The sequence below is a fragment of the Pinus tabuliformis genome, chromosome 2_2 (assembly GCF_031772625.1).
Source record: "Pinus tabuliformis cultivar Carrire ecotype Pingquan chromosome 2_2, CPIR1, whole genome shotgun sequence".
NCBI classification, from domain to species: Eukaryota; Viridiplantae; Streptophyta; class Pinopsida; order Pinales; family Pinaceae; genus Pinus; species Pinus tabuliformis.
The window spans coordinates 256,626,113-256,634,358 of NC_142300.1; positions in this window are offsets into that span (position 1 = coordinate 256,626,113).

The following is an 8,246-nucleotide window of genomic DNA, read 5'->3' on the forward strand; positions in this document are numbered from 1 at the left end:
ATGTTCGTCGGAGTCTGTGTTGATGAAGACAATTTGGACGGTGTCATCTTTGTTCTCTTCAGTGACTGTATCATCCGAAGATAAAACCTCTGAAGGCAAGACCGGGTCAACTGCCGCCTCGATCTTTTGACTTTCGTCTGGTATGGATTCAGTTGGTTTATCTTCAATGATAGGCGCTTCAGCCGACCACCTGAGCGGGCCAGCTGGATTCTCAACTAGCGACGGACTCGGCAAGAGTTTTTTATATCCAGGAGGGAGTCGTAACGGTGAAACCAGATGATCATCGAAAACTCTTTTAGCTTCGTCTAAGAAGGGACAACGGTGGAGGGCATGGTTGCCTTCACACAGTTTATAGGGAAATCTAGCTCTCCCTTTTTGTCCTGGGGCTTCACTTTCACTAGTTGACGGTGTGCTTTCAACATGATCACCAGAGGTTGATGACACCGGATTGTGCAAACGAGGAGACCAGTCCCTTAGTATCCGGGGGATGCAAGGACAATCTTTGTGAAAGTGGTCTCCTTTGAAAATGACACATGGCGATTTAGGCCTGGTCGGTGTTGTGTGTGGATTTTCGTTAGACGACACTCGTTTTCCCCCATTCGCCTTTGGCTCCTTCTTTTTCTCTTTCTTCTTCTTTTCCTTCTTCTCCTTAGGAACTTGGCTTTTATCTTTACTAGTCCCGTCAAGTGAAGAGGAAGGAGGGGAGGAAGAATTAGAGGAAGTAGAAGGCTGGTGGGTAACTCTGGACTCGTCTAATTGCTGATTCGATTGTTCAGGAATAGTGGTGTTCTGAACGACATTGGTTGAGAAGAGCCATACTGGCAAGCCAATTGTCAGTCCTGGAAGCGACAATGTGGCCATATGGGGCGCACCAACATCTCCCCAAGAGGAGAAGGGACTAGGATTTCCACCAAGGGGAATTCCTTGGTTGGTAGGCTCCATTTTCTCAACCCAAAGATCAACGTAGGAAAAGGGGATGAATATTCCGTTTAAAATAAATTTTTAGACGCTTTGACACAACTTATTTTTTCAATTTTAAAGAGTCGAGAAAAAACAAAAGATGACTCTAGTCTCCTTCGATTTTTAATGAGCCTGAAGTGACAAGTCCTCAGATGGACCTTTTCCGTTAAGGAGTCTGAAAAGGAACGAAAAGGACTACTCTGGAGGTCTAGGTAGAGGGAGTACCAAACCAATCGCAAAACTGCAGAATACTTTTTACGGTACGGCAGTCAATCTTCCCGAATGATGTGTTCGGTGCATTGCGATCAGTAGGGCGACTGACACGGCTTCCTATGGATAAAGGTTTTATGCCTATAGGGGTCTCCCAATATATACTCGACGGTACGTGGGAGCACAAGTCCGTACTGGCACTTATCGTCTCAAAGTGGAGGAATCACCCAACCATCAGTGAGGACAACAGTTACCAGGCTTTACGACGCCGGAATACGTCTCTAGCCTAGACCTCTAGATGTTGTGCGTTAAGTTCCAATGCGTTGTTAGATTCATTCAATTTATTTTAGGTTGATCTTTCTTATGAAGTTTGCCTTTTGGGTTCACCACGAGATGTAGATGTAATTCCTAAAATCCAATCTAAAGATGATAAGCAAGCTTTAATCTTTTTTCAGCAATGAAAATCCTAGCTACAAGGGGAAAAGAAAGACACAATCTTTTCTCAAAGAGCAAAGAGCACACTGTAAATGCACTTTTCCTAAATCAAGCCAAAGAGACTGTCAATATGCAAATGCACATGTGCATGTATTTGTTTTTGACTTTCTTAATATTGATGCCTAAAAAGAAAGTTGTTCTACAAATTTGAATTCGTTTTCAAGTGAAAAACACAAACAAGCTTCTTTTCGAAATCAAAAGGTAGAGACGACTACGACACTTTATGATTTTGAAGTAAACACTTGTTTCGACACTAGAAATTCACAAATTCAAGCCAAAGGAAAAAATAAAAGAATAATCAACTGTCAACAGCAAATAAACTTTCTCCTAAGATCAAAATCGACACTTACGACAGATCTAAATCAAAAGACGACAATATGGCTATTCTACTTTTGCAATGGGAAACTGTAAATGATGCAACAAACACACAAAAACAAATATAGTTTCTTTTATACAACTGAGGCGAAATTAGGGCAAAGAAAAGGGGTTTTTAAATAGACACACACACTGACCACAGGCTGCAAAAATCAGAGACAAAACTGGAAAAAATGAGCAAAGAACCTCAGCTGCACAGGGCTAAGCTGATCAACGCACCTGGTACACAGAGAAACTGGATTGCAACGCAGGTTGCCCTCTCGAGAACTACGTTGAAATGCAGAAACTCTTCACAGCACCTGCGCTGGGGTAGAAACGAGAATTCTATCTGGGTTCTGGGTCATGGTTTGCAGTTTAATCTATGGTTTTTGGCCGGGTAAAAGCAATCAGTAATGCACAACCAGAGAGTGGATTTAAAGGAGGTCTAAGAGCTATCACAAAGGGTAATCAGATCATTTGTGAATCAGCGGTTCAAATCATAAACAAATCCAGTAAATGGATTGAAGTAGCAGGTGTCTACTTTACATTTGATAATGGCAAATGCAGTTCGATTGCTACTTCTGTGTTTATGAAACAAACAACAAGAGAAACACAAACAAACTAACTAGACACTGTAGAACCTCTATTCTACACCTATTTGTCTACCATTTTCCTCAACTTTTCCTTATCTTTCCTTCACTTTTGCCTCATTTTCACCATAAAACCTCTCAGATCATTACATTCAGTGTCAATAAGCATGATCAAGCAAGTTTTGCTAATGGATGACTATTTGTTTAGTTTTTGACTTACTTGCAGGAATCCCGCAGCTATCTGATGATCCCGCAGCTATCTGAAGATCCTGCAGCCTTTTTGTTAAACACTATGATCCACGTGTCGGTTTGCTAGACGTGCCACATGGGCACTCAGGTATCAGTGTGCTCGAGGTTCCTGTCCCTTTGTTCCAGCCATCCACGTCATTTTTACCCATGGTCAAAGCTGGTTAAGCCACGGTCAACTCAAGGTGGTTTAAACGGTGTTTGAAAGCTGTTTGGTCACGTCACCTTAAATGGTGATTTGTCCATGTTCTACAGATGGCAGGGGACGCAATCCAACATAGGATTTATTATCCATGTCGACAGAACCACTAAACTCGTCCACGCAGCCGTGATGTGTCAAAGGACCTTTAATACGCATACCGTTTTATTGTTTTTCTGTTAACTAGCTGTACGAGTAGGCTATCTTAGAAACTCCTATAAATTGATGCGTCTGCGTACGCTCAAGGAACTTTTGGATTAGTTGTAATTTGCTGCACTTGTGTTGAATTTAGAAGCTTTTGTGAAACTCTGTTTTCTAGTGCTATTCCAGCACTCTGTTTTGTAAACTTTTTGCAAATGGAGAAATCAATATAGCACTGTTTTGAAGTTTCCAGATCTTTGAGTTCTCTTATGGCTGAATGAACAGAGGGCCCCTGCTCATCTCAGCCTTTGTAAAGTATTTCATGTGCAGCATTTCATTATTTTCTTATTTATTTCCTTAAGCATGTATAGTTTCATTTACTTGTTTTCCTTTCTTTTCAGCTGATCAGTGTTATTTCTTTGCAGGTTTCCTTTAGCCCGGGATTTATTTTTATATGTGTTGTGTTTGCTTTACAGCTAATGGTATTTGAAGTTGACAATTCAAGTGCTGCCTTTGTCTTTATAGTTAGTTTTTAATCTTATTTCTCAAAGAGCTGTTAACATACATGAATGATCTTCATCATAAATTATTATCTTTTAAGATCAAAATATCACTAACTTGCAGCTTGTTTGGGTACTTTTTGGACTGTTCTTAAGCTACTTTCTTTCCGTGCTTTACACAGTACATGTGCTTCGAAGCATCGAGTTAGAAAGAGTAAATCATTACCACTAGTCTTTAGAGTAAAAGTTTTGATTTTAAAGTGCTTCCTAGACTATTTCCTCACTACTTTCTAATCATGCTTTCCATAGTACATATGGCTGAAGTAGAGAATTAGAAATAGCAAATTATTATCATTAGTCTTTCAAGCATATTTTTCTCACTTTTATAAATTCCACTTAAGCTACTTTCTTTCCGTGCTTTACACAGTACATGTGCTTTGAAGCATCGAGTTAGAGAGAGATAATCTTTATTCTTGGGTTTTAAAAGTGATTCTCTTTTCTTTTATTAGCAGCAACTTGAACGGTGTCTAGTGCCATTGGTAGTGGTCATTTGCTTTCAAGTTTATTTCAAGTCATTTCAATTCATTTATTCTTTCCAAGCATTTCCTTTCAAGCAATTAGTTAGAGATCACTCCACACACACTTCCACTCATTTAGAATTCACTCTACACACACACCATCACTCACTTGTTTATAAATTCTCACTCCATCTTAGGAACATAATTAACCACAACAACACCCCCCAACGATAAGAAAAACTCTAAGAGGTTACTTAAGTACATATAGTACACCCTCACTTCATCAGCTTACGAGCCCCGGGTTGACAATAAATACTAGCAATTTAGATAACACTAAATTGACTAAACATTTTGGCGCCGTTGCTGGGGAAGTGAAATTAAGTAGCCATATTCTTAGAAGAAAAAATATATAAAAAAAAAAACTTCAAGAAAAGAAGTTAATAACCTATCTAAGTATGCTCTCCTCTTGCACTTTGAAGTGATCTGGAGGATCAGAAAGGAGGAAGTTATTGATCTAATAGTTTCTTGAGTATGCTCTCTTCTTGCACCTAGAGTGAACTGGAAGATCAGAAAAAGAACTATTTAACTTGACTTGAAGATAAAATAAAAATGACATGCATAGAGCTAGAGATTCTAGGGGAGGGTTTTTAGCTAGAGCTCGAAGTTCAATTTTTACAAGTCCATCTGCTTCAAGAGATAGACAAGAGACACCTTCCTTATCTCCAACCGAAACTCCTAGTCCTGAAATTCAAGAGCCAAGAGTTGACTCTCCTATACCTTCTATTGAGTTTGAACTAGGAAGAGACTCTTCTCTTTCTCCTACCAGACAACCAATTGTAATTGAGGAAATAGACTCACCTGAAGAGGAAGGAGAAATCTCTCCTCATTCACCCTTTGTAGAAGAACCAGAAGATTTTGAAATCCCTAGGAGAATCATCATGGCAGAGGAAGAAGGAGGCGATAGAGGTAGAGGTAGAGGAGGAGGAGGAAATAACAATAACAATGGAGGAGGTAGAGGTCCCATTGGAGGAAATAGAGATGGGGATAACACATTTGGGTTTCCCATTGTTGATGAGGACTCCCGAGCCACCATGAAAAACATATCACCATCCGTTCTCCCAAATTTTCATGGATTAAGAACTGAGGACCCTGAAACATTCTTGTTTCAATTTGAAGTTGTGTGTCGAACTTATGACTATCTGGATGATACTCAGAAACTCAAATTGTTCCCATCAACATTAAAAGATCAAGCTTTGAAATGGTTCATGGGGTTACTTACTCAGTCCATTAGGACCTGGGATGAAATGAAACAAACCTTTTTGGATAGGTATTTGGACTATTGTATGCCTACTAATCATAAGGATGAGGTTTTTAAAATGATGCAAAAAGAAGATGAGAGCTTAGAAGATTTACTTGAGAGATTTCAATATAATTTAAAAAGAGCAAAAATGAGCACCTTGGATGAAGAGACCTTAAAAGCCCTCTTATTAAAAGCCATTAGGGATGAATGGATAGATATCTTAAACATGATGGGGAAAGGGGATATTTCTCAACTTCCTCTCAGTGATATAGCAGAACTATGTACCCATCTCTCAAGAGGCAAATCAAAAACTCAAAAAGGGCCTAGAGATCCTTCTCTCCTTAGGGCAAATAAATCTGCAACAGGATCAGTGAGTAGGGCTGAAATCGGTAATATGCTAGATGAATTTAAAACTGACATCTTAGGGAGTCTTAGTGAACAAATTGATACCCTTAAGATTCAGAATAAACAAAAAGCAGAAGCCGAGGCTATGACCATCTTTTGCCCGAAGTGTAGAAAGAAGCATGCTTTAAGGGAATGTCCCTTGGAAGCACAAGTTGTGGAAACCTGTGTAATTTGCTCAGAAACCCATGAGACCAAGGAATGTCCTTCAATCCCTGGCCTCAAAGCAGTCTTTCAAGAAGATCCAAGTACGCTTGAATCCCTTTGTTTTGTTGCAAGAAAACCTTGGCAGGGGCAGTAAAATCAAGGGTTTAATAACTCTATGAATTTCCAACCCCCACCAAATTGGAATCCTTGGTCACAACCACAAAATCCTTTCCAAGCATGGTTGCAAAGCATGCAAATGAAAAATCCTTATGGGAGATTTGCCCAATTCTATCAATATCCTCAATCCTTTCAGAATCAGCAAGCTCCCCAACTTCCAAATCAAGGTCAACAATTGTCATTACCATTCCCTCAACAACAACAAACTCCTCCACAAAATCAAAATTCTCAACTCTTGTTACAATCTCAGCAGAGGCCAAATCAACTTCCCTCTCAACCTCAACCAAACCCCAATAATAGAAATCCTCAAAATGCTTATGTGATGGAAGGTCAACCACTTATGGAAGGTCAACCATTCCCTACCTATATGGTTGTCCCTCTCAATGAGGTCCAACTCAGATCAGGTAGAATCCTAGACCAACCTTCTACAAGTGCTCAGCAACCAAGCATTTCTGAGGAAGAATCTCTCAAAGCCAATAAGGGTTCTGAAGTATCCCTTCAAAACCCAAGCATTAAAGAAAAAGAAAAAGAATCAACTCCCTTAGTAGAGCAACCCACATCTTCAGCTATTCCTCCTTTTCCTGAAAGATTGCAAATTGATAAAGGAGTGGAGAAGCAGATTTGGTTGCTTGACTATAGCTTTCTAGATGAATTGAAAAATGTCTGTATCAAGATTCCCTTGTTAACAGCCATTAAGGAGATTCCCATTCTAGCAAAGACAATAAAGGAGATGAGTTTGAAAAAAACAATAAAAAGAACCAGAGACACAAAAAGGATACATCTAGTTGGAAAAATTGCAGACATTATGATGGGTAAAATTACCATGCAAAAATATGTAGATCCCGGTAGCCCTATTGTTAAAACTCACATTAATGGGGTTGAAATCCCAAATACCTTGATTGACTTAGGAGCCGCTATCAACATTATGAGTAGACAGACCATGGATCAGTTAAAACTTCCTAACCTTCTCTTTACACCTACTTTGCTGCAACTTGCAGACAGATCAATCATTAAACCTGATGGTGTATTGGAAGACATTCCAGTCTCACTAGACTCTTGGGAATATCCAGTTGATTTTATGATTTTAACTCCCAAGAACAATCTAGGAGGACATCCTCTTATTCTAGGAAGACCTTGGCTGGCCACAGCTGATGCTTTCATAAGTTGTAGGTCGGGAGACATGTATATATCAGATGGTAATTCTACCAAGAAATTCAACTTGTATCCTCCCGCAAAAGCAATAACAGAAATAGGAGAAGATGAGTGGATTGATGATGAGGATACTCTTCAACCTGTTCTAACCATCTCTGAAATCAGTGAGGACAGTCAAATTCTAAATACATTAGAAAATTTTGAGGCACCTTTAGAATATGACTCTTCACAATTCCAGTTAGATGCAGATATTGAATATCTTTCCTCTAGACAGATGTCTCTCTTCTCAATGGAAGAGTTTGGTAGTTCTACAGTTGAAGTCTTTCCAGGAAAAACATTAAATATCAACAAGAACTTGGAAAGACTACAACAAGAAGAATTAACTAAATTGTTGCAAAAACATTCCACTGCCTTTGCATGGGAATATACTGACATGAAAGGAATCGACCCTAAGACTTGTATTCATCATATTTACATTGAAGAAAACAGCAAACCTATTAGGCAGCCACAAAGACGGATGAATCCAAATCTTAGGGAAATTGTGAAAGAAGAACTTCAGAAATTGCTCAAGGTAAACTTCATTTACCCCATTTCAGATAGCCAATGGGTTTCTCCCTTGGTTATAGTGCCCAAAAAGAATGGTAAATGGAGAGTTTGCATTGACTATCGAGAATTGAACAAGGCAACCTTAAAGGATCATTTTCCTCTACCTTTTATTGATCAGGTATTAGACACTTTAGCAGGTAAAAAGTATTTCTCATTCTTGGATGGTTTTAGTGGTTACAATCAGATTCAGGTAGCACCTGAAGATCAAGACAAAACCACCTTTACTTGTCCTTGGGGGACTTTTGCCTA